The sequence below is a fragment of the Pleurodeles waltl genome, chromosome 7 (genome assembly GCF_031143425.1).
Source record: "Pleurodeles waltl isolate 20211129_DDA chromosome 7, aPleWal1.hap1.20221129, whole genome shotgun sequence".
NCBI lineage: Eukaryota > Metazoa > Chordata > Amphibia > Caudata > Salamandridae > Pleurodeles > Pleurodeles waltl.
This window is the reverse complement of record NC_090446.1, coordinates 811,893,346-811,905,422: the sequence shown is the minus strand read 5'-3', so window position 1 is coordinate 811,905,422 and position 12,077 is coordinate 811,893,346. Positions and strand designations below refer to the sequence as shown.

The 12,077-nt window shown below is 42.1% G+C and overlaps 1 protein-coding gene across 1 annotated transcript in view; it reads left to right on the top strand.

The window, feature by feature from the left end:
• The window catches only part of RARS1 (arginyl-tRNA synthetase 1), a 230,040-nt gene that overhangs the window by 415 nt on the left and 217,548 nt on the right, over positions 1-12,077 (top strand). The window lies entirely within an intron of this gene.

Here is a 12,077-nt window from a genome sequence, read left to right as displayed (position 1 = left end):
GCACACTTTGCATGAACAATAAATGCAAATTAAATTATTCAATGGGAGATGGAGTCTTACATTATGAAACCACGATTCGTTAACGCAGTGACCGAACAGGTCAATATGTGATCAGCGAATAACAGAATTGATTTCTCATTGGTGCTGTGAGGACTAGTGGCTTTTGCTACTAGGTCTCTGCTAGTGGCAACAAGTGATGTGAATATGTATGCATTCTACTCAGTAGAAGACGACCTGCTCCAAAATGTTAAAAAAAGATTTAGTGTTTAATATAAAATACGTGCTTTCAATATATATTATACTAATATGCACTGACTGTACGTACTTTAAAAACAATTTGTGTGTGCATTAAAAGGGCACACTCCAGAACTGAGCTGATAAGATCCTTGCATTACTTCTCAATGCCTTCAATTAAGGCCTATACTGGCTTCCAAACAGCTTTTACATTTGATGGTTGACAACTTCCACATATTTACATTTCTTTCAAGTATCAAGTACCCTAACAAGAAGGCTGCTTCAGGGGTGTGGAATTCAATAAAATATCTAGTTGTCCATGGGACAGGTTGCTTCTTAAAGCTACTTGTCCTGTAACAAAATCTACATCTCTCTTTGGTGCCATGTAGTGTGGCGACAAATTATGGCAGCAGTCTCATTATGTAAGAGCTCTGACAACAGCGTCTCTGATTATGCCAATGCTCATACTATAGTAGGGCTGGCATGCTAGCAATTTCATGCCCTACTGTAGCAATTGCCCTGCTTTGTCACCTTTCCGCAGATCTGCATTCTGGGGCTGGAGGAAGCGATAAGCAGTAGTTCGAGGTCTGGAATGCCTTTGAATATATACAAACCTACTTACTTGCATGTTTTAAAGATTTTCAAAAGCTCTTTCCTAATCTTTTCCCATACTGGGAAAGGTTGATCATTTACTCCTGACAAGGGCAGAAGGAGAGGTTCTTCCAGGGTTGGTTGGGAACAAAGTGGCTGGAGGGAAAGTTTTTTTCCCCAACCCTGAAAGAAGTTCTACTCCTGCCATTGTCAGAAGTAAATTTCCAACCTTTCTCATTATGGGGCATGAATAGAGAAGAGCTGGTGAAAATCATTAAAACGTGCAAGTTAGTAGCTTTGCAGTCTCAAAGGCATTCCAGCCCTAGAAATATTACTTACTGCTTCCTCCAGCCCCAGTATGTAGATCTGCTGAAAGGTGGCAAAATAAAGAAGTTGCTATAGTAGGAATTGAAATTACAAGCATTCAAACCTTACTATAGTAGTCACCCTGGCATAATCATAGAGGCTATTATCAGAGTTCTTACATAATGAGACTGCTGTCATAATTTGTCGCTGCAATACAATGGCACCAAAGGGACCAGTGGATTTTTTACAGGACAAGTAGATTTAAGAAGCAACCTATTCCATGGACAAGTAGATATGTTATTAAATTACACACCCCGGAGTGGTATTACATTGAATTAGAACATTGGAATGTTGAGTCCTCCATTGGAGACAATGGGTTGGGTTGCTCCGGGCTTCTAATGGCTAGTAGAACCCCAGAGCACCAACATTCCAATGTATGTCTTTCACAGCTGTTGCTGAGAACAAAGGTCTCACGGAGCCTCGGGCTTTGTGAGGACTTTGTTTTACTAATTAGAGCACTCTGGCCACTGTACTGGCCATTAAAGACCCGCTCCCTTATTAAACGCTGGAGTGGGCCTTTAATGGCCAGTATAGTCCCCTACGGAGGGCTATAAGGGTATATTCAATGTTTGAAAATAGTTTTGAAAGTGACAGCAGCAGCCTTTTCTATGTTTTCCCTTTCCCTTTTAATTACCCCTAAAGTTCACTAGGCAGTGCAGCACAGAAAATTCAGTTCTGAGTGATAATGGCACATGTTGCTTGCAGTTCCTCAAAGCCACAGACTGTGGAGGCAAGCTTTTAATGAGACAAAGAAGAAAACTTTGGAAGAAAGAGTGAAGACCAGTGGAGGGGGACAGGACTGAAACATGGAAAGGCAGACAAATAATGAATGCCGTTGTGAGAGGGAATAAAGCTAAAAAGATTAAACTGAGAGAAGAGGAAAATAGAATGAAGTAAGCTAGGCATAGAAAGAGGAAAGTGATGCAAAGACAGCTGGGTGTGACAGACCGAATGATGGTGTGGGAGGAATGGTCCAGAGAGGAGGAAACAAGAATAAGTGAAGATGGACTTGAACAGGAGCTGCTGATGCAATGCCTGAATGATACTGTGAAAGAAATACCAGTGGGGGAGTGAAAGCATGGTAAATTATGAAATGGGGCGGATTTGGGAGAAATGCAGAGATGTAACAGAAACAGCATAAGGAAGAAAGTATGCAGGACTGAAAACATAGCAATTTATTCAAGATTAAAAAATACTGTATTAGGAGTGGGTGTTTCAGTACATAACCACTGTTAGAGACTTTCTATCACTGACACTGTTTATAAACAATACAGTATGATGACTGTTATCTATTGCATGTGGACGTAGGCTCATAACACATTTGTATAAGGCTCTTCATATGGACAAACAGGTAGCACCACTACATACAGAGAAGACTTGGCAACGTTTCAGTGACATGCCTATCACCCCATAGGACTGGCATAGAATTTATGCAAGGGTCCTTAAGGCGTCCACTTGCGATCGATTCAAACACATACAGTATAGAATTATGCATGTGGAAACCTCTCCCTTAAAAGTTTACATTCCATCTACCCCAGCATTGTGAAAGTAGTTTATCTCTCCCATAAAAGTTTACATTCCATCTACCACAGCAGAGGTCAGCATTGTCCCCGATGTGGAGCTGCTGAAGCTGATTTTTTGCACGTTATGGCACTGTATAACATGATTGTTGTATCTTTCTGGGTGGATGTACTCTCCCAACTAAAGCTCGCAACAGGCTGGGACAGTGCAGTGTCAGATTACCTGATGTTTGCTGGGGCTTACCCCCGATAACACAAAAAAGACAATGAGTAGGAAATATGCACTGCTGGGGCTTATGGTAGCAAAAAGGTGAATTGCAATACATTGGTTGAGTCCTCGACCCCCCTCAGACATGGACAGGAAAATCATTTAATTGAATGGGCTGGAGTGGAAGAGGCATGTATGAGGAGAACATGTAGAGATGCAATGGTGGCAGAGGTCCTCTGAGCCTGGGGGGGTAAATTCTCGAGGCCTGTGGTGTAGGGGACGGAGAAGGTGGGACTGAAAGCACACCCCCAGTGGAAGAAATGAATATACCTAAACATGACTGAATAATCTCAGTCATATGTAGATTACTCTTTATTGACTGTAGAAGTGTATACAAAATAAACAAAAAAAGGAAATAATAAACAAAGTATCCCCCTTATCACTGCACAATAAGATGGCTGGAAGGAACCAGGAGGGGAGAGACAGGAGGATGGGGAGTGTTTATATAATGTTTGGTTTTATTCAATTTATAGTATGCTTACTTTGTACTAATTATAAATTTCCAATATGTGTAATGCTTTTCAGTTGATATGAGACAGCTTCTATCGACAACTAGTTTTGATCACTAGAGCCTGTCTGCTACATGCTAACCTGTACTATTAGTAACCTGATCTCTACTTCTGACATGTTTGCATTTGTTGATTGGAGATGCATCAATAATAATATTTCACTGTACTGTAATGTGTGCTTTCACATATTAATAAAGAAATATGTTTAAAAAAATCATGTTGTTTAGCCAGGTGTGTGCTATGTCTTGCTCGTTGTTCTTGGCAAATACCATGATTTCTGTCTTGGCTGGTTTGAGCTTCAGACAGGCGCATGAAATCCAGATCTGGGTAAGGTGCAGGCAGTAGTTGAGGTGTTGGATGTCTTGAGCAGATCATCAGGACAGGACATCCAGATCTGGGTAAGGTGCAGGCAGTGTTTGAGGCGTTGGATGTCTTGAGCAGATAAGACTTGCAGGTAGTGTTCTGTTTTGTCTGTATGTTGGCAAATCTTTATACTGTTATCTGTGATTAGAGCCCAGTGGGCCCCATGTAGAGGTTGAAGATGGCAGGAGTAAGTATGGAAACCTGGGGTACTTCACCAGTGGTAGGGATCTTTTGGTACTGCTAGGTGCCCATGTAAATAAATGTACTATAAATGATGGTGAATCATTTTGCTTTTGTTGCTGTGGATGGTGGCTATCTGTTTTCTGTCTTCTATTTCTTTTCCTATGAAGACTGTAGTTCCAATAGGAACGTGCATGCTGGAATGGGTAAAGAAAGGCGGCATGGGGAAACAGTGATATTGAGTAGATGGTCCTTGATCTGGGGATGTAGTCTACATCTCCGTGTATTGGCAATGAGCGTGACCTGTCTCTGTCAAATGACTAAAGAATGGCTGAGATTCCTCTTTGGGTGTTCTCTTGCTTCTAGACCACCATCTGGCGTTGTCCGTGAAAATGCATTCTTAAATCAAGTGAATTCTGACTGATGGTAGGCTTTGGTATAGCCAGATTATAATCTAACCAAGTTCATAGTGAGCCTTTTCCCATGTTTTCTAGGCTTGGATCTCAGAAGACAAGATCGATTACTGGTGGTTATGCTACAAGAAAATGGCAAGGTGTTTCAAACTAAGACACTATGAAATAAACAAAACCACCTTCAACCGTATTGTATTTTAGTAGAATTTGCCAAAAAAGCAGGATCTGTACCCTCCCTCAAGATTATATTCTTCTTGTCCAGACTATATTTCTATATCCGAATGTGATTCTATCGGCAATCTACCAGGAAGAGCCCTCTTACTGGGGAGAACAAATATCCCCACTGTTTAATTTCATTGTAGGCTGTCACTGATTCCTCACCCCATGGAATGGCCCAATTATCTCTCCCATACACAAAAGAGAAATAAAGGAAATCCAGGAAATTATGGTCTTGTGGCCCTAATTGATAATGAGGCCAAATACTTTTCATGGACCATGTTAGAAGAATTACAGGTATGGGCTGAGGAAAACACCATAATCCCTTTAAATTAAAGCTGCTTCACTAAGCATATAGGGACAACAACTAACATGGCACTTTCCTTGCTAATGATTTCTCAACAATGTATAAATAGCCAGTGTATCAGTGCTTTATAGATTACAAATCTGCTTTTGACAGTGTTGACCGGGGAAAACTGTGGAAAAAAAGTGGTAGAATGGAACATCCCTGTTGGTCTCCTAAAGGCATTACAAATGCTTCATACAAACTTGTAGATATGTGTTAAATTGGGGGATGGCTTAAAGCAGGTCTGTGTGTTGACTCCGACCATTTGTAAGTCTCGCCTAGGCAGCTCTCTTTGAGACATGCTGTATCTCCAGTTTGGGCTTCAAGCACCCCGTCTTTTTCATTGGTTCCTCTTGCTGCCCTTTGTAAATGCCAACTTTTGTTTGGTGAATACCGTTAGTAGTCCCTCCTTTTGGACTTTTATATCCTCCCATGAGGACTGCCCCTGTTGTATGTGCTCTTATGCTTCAGGTTATTTAGGATACTGTGAGTGCACTTTTTTTTTTGTTGGCCTGCCTCTGCTCATGTTAAGTGTTTGTGTTTTGTTTACTTTGGGCGCCAGCTTGTTCCTTTTGAGTTCACGCACACTTTGTGTTGCAGAATGCACAAGTTTTTCTGGATCAGCGCGACGCCCACTTCATGGACACAGCAATGCGTCTTTTATAGACGCTTGCTTTCCTCCCCGTTATTTACAGGATTGCAGCAGAGAAAAGCACTCCCCAGGCCAAGCTATGTGACGTGCCTTACGGAGTGGTGACAAACACGCTTGTTTTTTTCCTGTCAAGATCCCCTTTGAAATCTCACAAAGGCACCAATAAATGGCAGCAGTTTGTTGGCTTTCACCATTGTTTTACTCACATTTTTCAGATCAGCATGTGTCAGCATTTAATTTTTGGAAGGCACACAGAGAGAAGACGCCAAGACTCAAACCCTGTTCCCCAGGTTTCAAAGTCGGCAGCCATGAATGTTATGCCATATCCTCTCTCGGATGCAATCGTCATTTTTTGGGAGGATTTGTTTCTGTTTCCCTCACTGAGTTACCATCCCATCATGCCACTGCCCTTAACCCCTTACTCCATTTTGTTTCCCTGAACGCCCCTCATGAGCGCTTTGGAAGAGCATTCCCTTGATTACACAGAAGTGTGCTGGTTGGTACTGTACTCTATTTCAAGGCCCCAAAGCAAGGAGAGAACAGACAACCTGTATTCCTCCATCATGCAACAAGTTCAGACATGAACACCACGCTTTATCTTTTACAGACACTTATTCTCCTCCCTGTTATTTACAGGATAGTAGCAGTGAAAATCACTCCCCGGCCCAGCTGTGTGACGTGCATTAAGGAGTGGTGACAAACGCTCTTGGTTTTTTCCGTCCAGATCCCCTTTGAAATTGCACAAAGGCGCCAATAAATGGCAGCAGTTTGTTGGCTTTCACCATTGTTATACTTACATTTTTCAGATCAGCATGTGTCGGCATTTAATTTTTGGAAGGCACACAGAGAGAAGATGCCAAGACTCGAACCCTGTTCCCCAGGTTTCAAAGTCGGCAGCCATGAATGTTATGCCATATCCTCTCTCGGATGCAATCGTCATTTTTTGGGAGGATTTGTTTCTGTTTCCCTCACTGAGTTACCCTCCCATCATGCCACTGCCCTTAACCCCTTACTCCATTTTGTTTCCCTGAACGCCCCTCATGAGCGCTTTGGAAGAGCATTCCCTTGATTACACAGAAGTGTGCTGGTTGGTACTGTACTCTATTTCAAGGCCCCAAAGCAAGGAGAGAACAGACAACCTGTATTCCTCCATCATGCAACAAGTTCAGACATGAACACCACGCTTTATCTTTTACAGACACTTATTCTCCTCCCTGTTATTTACAGGATAGTAGCAGTGAAAATCACTCCCCGGCCCAGCTGTGTGACGTGCATTAAGGAGTGGTGACAAACGCTCTTGGTTTTTTCCGTCAAGATCCCCTTTGAAATTGCACAAAGGTGCCAATAAATGACAGCAATTTGTATGCTTCCGCCATTGTTTTATTTATTGTTTTCATATCTGCATGTGTCAGCATTTTATATTTGGTAGGCACAGGGATATAACACTATAACTACTTCTAGGTGCAGTGCTCTAATGTGCCTGTTAGTGTCAAAGCTTCCAAGTTGAAGTTGTGGCACCCAGGATAATGTGCTGCATGGCTAAATACTTATATGGTCCCAAAGGCTAGACCTGTTGGCTATGCCAGTGCTTGTTAATTATTCCTTGCTGATCTCCCGCCAACTTTAAATAATGTAAACTGCCATGCCCCAAAACTGTATGGTATTCAGCTTTCCAATCTATTCTATGCAGACGACCTAGTGCTAGTCAGCAGGACTAAGGTGGGGCTGCAACAGCTCTTAGATGCCACTCTGGTATATTCTACAAACAACGGTCTGACTATAAACACGAAAAAGACCAAAACTCAAAAACTCCATGGGGAAAGGATTGAAAAACCATACATGGTTTCTTGGCAGAGATAAGGTAGAGCCAATAGGTACCTTGGAGTGTTTTTGTTTATTGCCAGTGGTAGATTTACCGCCCACTTGTATGAGATTAGGAGGAAAGTTAATGCTTTGGCTGTTGACTTAAGTTCACTGCACAGAAAGTTGAAAGGGCCATCGCTAACTCCATTATAACAATTGGCTCAAGCCAAGGTTCTTCTCATGTTGACAAATGGGAATGAGGCCATATGGGGCCGGGACAGCATCACTCTGGACAACAAGGTAACGAAAATTTACATGTCCATTTTTCATCAGCCAGCATACATGCCTGCTGCTCAAATTAGGTTGGAGTTTAGCCTAGTAAAGCAAACTTTGACCCAACAGGCGGCTTTTGTGAATTATATCCCCAAACTTGCAAGGTAGGGCTCTCTAGGACACCACCTCTGACTGGAAATAAGTGAGAGGGCCCGTTCGCCTATGAGAGCTTTCTTCTTTCTGTCTTTTAACTACCCTAAGCCTCCTATCTGTTTGGGAGCAGAAAATAATTTAAAAGGTTAATAAAATCCAATACCAAAGTCCTACCTCTTCTGAACGATAAAGCTACCCTTGCTAGGCGCAGCCATGGATGTCTAATACTCAGCAACTATACAAAATGGATACCTCAAAGCTATTTAGCTGTACTCAACGGTAATCCGATGAAGGGAAAGTTAGTAAAATACATACTTAGGGGTACTGCCAGTTCTAAACCATTATCCTCCATGGAGAAGGACGGAAGCCCAGGGAAACCGCAGGTTATGCAGCCAAGGCTCTGAGGACTTCATCCACGTGTTGTCTGTGGAAAGCTGCCTTTGAAGTTCGCTGTGTACTCTTACGCAGGAAATTCAACGAAAGAGGAATAATGACATGCAGTGAGGCGGAGGTATCCGACTTTAGTCGAAATGATGTTCGAATGAACTGTGTACTCCACAGGGTAAAAAAAATAAAAGCGTTCTGGCCAGAGAACGGGTTGAAGCTGCTAAGGAGCCTTGAATTGGGCGCAACCAACCCAGAGGGTTTTACCATTGTAGCTGGGGGATCTGTAAGCTGCAACTCATGCAAGAAGTGCCGACCCGAGCCTGGCAATTATGAGTAATTAGAGCTTATCTTGTCCAAGACTCATTATCTGGTCTGGAACTAGGGCTTGGCCTGAGATCCTCTGGCCTAGGCATCCTGGAAGCCAATTCAATTGATCAGGGAACTTTTGGGAAATATTGTAAATACTGTATTTGGTGTCTACATAGGTTCACTTACTCTCTGTTTTCATTTCCTCTTGAACAACTGTTATGGTCTAGCGTGAAAATGCTCTACTTTAGGCTGCATACTAGCACTTGATATAGTATTTGGCTTCTAGTCTCTACTTTATCCTCGGGCCACTCTAATAGCACAGCTTCTGCCACCTTTTGCCTCGGTCCAGTTATGAGGAGTGTAGTAGGAGGGCGCTCATGCACAGCTGCACTTTACTCTTGGAGTCTTCCAAGTTGCATAATTTCTGCTGCTACCTGCCACTCCTCACTGCAGTGTTAGTCTGCTTATATTGGTAGACACAAAAACTAAGACCTTCTACTAGATTATTTCATAGTATAACCAGTCAGTTTTGAGGATCGACTTTGTATCCCGAGATTATGGAGAATGCTTAAATTATTTTATCTATTATATACTTGTGTGTTTATGCCTTTCTAGATCATTTTTTTAACAGGGAAAAGTTTGGCCATGCATTATTTTAATGTTTGCATTCGATCTGTTTGTTTTTTAGCACCGCAAGGCACCCAAGCACTGTAATAATTTGCAACAAGGGAAACGACGGGCCATGTATATGTTTTGTATCTAACCTGTTCAGTGTATTTTAAGCACACATGGTACATATGTATGGCAATGGTTTGAACTAATCAAGAAATAAATAATAACAATGAATTGAAAACTATGTCACTAGCCCCATTTAAAGCTCATGTAATTCAGTGATCACAGCTTTTCCTCCGTGCCTGCTTCATACATGCCAGCATTTAACCCCTTCGCTGCCAGGCCTTTTCCCCCTCCGGTGCCAGCCTTTTTTTGGCTATTTAGGGCAGTTCGCGCTTAGGCCCTCACAACCTTTTGTCCACATAAGCTACCACACCAAATTTGCGTCCTTTTTTTCCCCAACATCCTAGGGATTCTAGAGGTACCCAGAATTTGTGGGTTCCACTGAAGGAGACCAAGAAATTAGCCAAAATACAGCGAAAATTTTGTTCCAAAAAAAAATTGGGAAAAAAAGGCTGCAGAGGGCGGCTTGTTTTTTTTTTTTTTTCTCCTGAAAATGGCATCAACAAAGAGTTTGCTAAAATCACCAGCTTCCCAGCTTTCAGGAACAGGCAGACTTGAATCAGAAAACCCAATTTTCAACACAATGTGGGCATTTTTCTGGGACATACCCCATTTTTACTATTTTGTGTGCTTTCAGCCTCCTTCCAGTTAGTGACAGAAATGGGTGTGAAACCAATGATGGATCCCAGAAAGCTAAACATTTTTGAAAAGGTGACAAAATTCTGAATTCAGCAAGAGGTAATTTTTTGTAGATCCTACAAGGTTTTCCTACAGAAAATAAAAGCTGAAATAAAATATTGAAATTGACGTTAAAAAAACAGCCATTTTTCTCCACGTTTTACTCTGTAACTTTTTCCTATGATGTCAGATTTTTTAAAGCAATATACCGTTACGTCTGCTGAACTCTTCTGGTTGCAGAGATATATAGGGCTCGTAGGTTCATCAAGAACCCTAGGTACCCAGAGCCAATAAATGAGCTGCACCTTGCAATGGGTTTTCATCTGTACCGGGTATACAGCCATTCATTTGCTGAAATATAAAGAGTGAAAATAGTATCAAGAAAACCTTTGTATTTACAAAATGGGCACAAGATAAGGTGTTGAGAAGCATTGGTTATTTGATTTCCGGGGTGCCCTTACTAGTATGTGTCTCCACGGTGCCGCCATTTTGTCCAGCGGCTGCGCTTCAGCTACCTGGCCGTCCGCCCGCTCAGCCGGCCGATCCCCTCGCAGCTTGTGTAGGGTAGTGCTCCGGGGGCTTCGCCGCATGCCTCGGATCTTTCCTGGTGATCACCGGGGCAGGGGAGTCAGGATATTTGTGCGAAGATCGGAGGCCGCCGGTAGCTCCGCTTTACGCGTGCTGCTCCATCGGCCTCAAGCCACGCCCCCCGTCTTTCCTAATGTTGTTTAGCTGTAAAAATTGCGTATCTTGCTTTTCGAGCTATCGGACGAAATAAAAAAAGGATGAGCCTGGTCATGCAATCCAATATTGTTTACGATTTTCACACTTTATTGGCAAGGAGACTGGGATTAGGTGCAGCATAAGTATTACTGGTTGGCGACCCAACAAATCAACAGAGTTGTGCACGAACTGACTGAGCCTTGAAAATATTTGCTATGTAAGTCAGACAACAAACATCACGAAATATATGATACACTCATTTGAATTGTAAATAGAGTTTATTTCTTTAAGTCCTTCACTGCCAGGCCTTTTCCCCCTCAGGTGCCAGGCCTCTTTTATTGACTGTTTGGGGCAGTTCGCGCTTAGGCCCTCATAACTTTTTGTCCACATCAGCTACCCAGGCCAAATTTGCGTCCTTTTTTCCTCAACTTCCTAGGGATTCCGGAGGTACCCAGACTTTGTGGGTTCCCCTGAAAGAGACCAAGAAAGTAGCCAAAATACAGGAAAAATTTCATTTTTTGTAAAAAAGTTAATGGGGAACAAAAGGGCTGCAGAAGAAGGCTTATGTTTTTTTCCCTAAAAATGGAATCAACAAAGGGTTTGCAGTGCTAAAATCACCATCTTCCCAGCGTTCAGGAACAGGCAGACTTGAATCAGAAAACCCAATTTTTCAACACAATTTTGGCATTTTACTGGGACATACCCCATTTTCACGATTTTGTGCTTTCAGCCTCCTTCCAGTTAGTGACAGAAATGGGTGTGAAACCAATGCTGGATCCCAGAAAGCTAAACGTTTCTCAAAAGTAGACAAAATTCTGAATTCAGCAAGGGGTAATTTGTGTAGCTCCTACAAGGGTTTCCTACAGAAAATAACAGTTGAAATAAAAAAATATTGAAATAGAGGTGAAAGAAAAAAACCCGCCATTTTTCTCCAAGTTTTACTCTGTAACTTTTTCCTGCGATGTCAGATTTTTGAAAGAAATATACTGTTACGTCTGCTGGACACTTCTGGTTGCGGGGGTATATAGGGTTTCTAGGTTCATCAAGAACCCTAGGTATCCAGAGCCAAGAAATGAGCTGCACCTTGCAATAGGTTTTCATTCTATACCGGGTATACAGCAATTCATTTGCTGAAATATAAAGAGTGAAAAATAGGTATCAAGAAAACCTTTGTATTTCCAAAATGGGCACAAGATAAGGTGTTGAGAAGCAGTGGTTATTTGCACATCTCTGAATTCCGGGGTGCCCATACTAACATGTGAATTACAGGGCGTTTCTCAAAGAGATGTCTTTTTTACACATTGTCTTACATTTGGAAGGATAAACTATAGAGAAAGATGAGGGGCAATAACACTTAT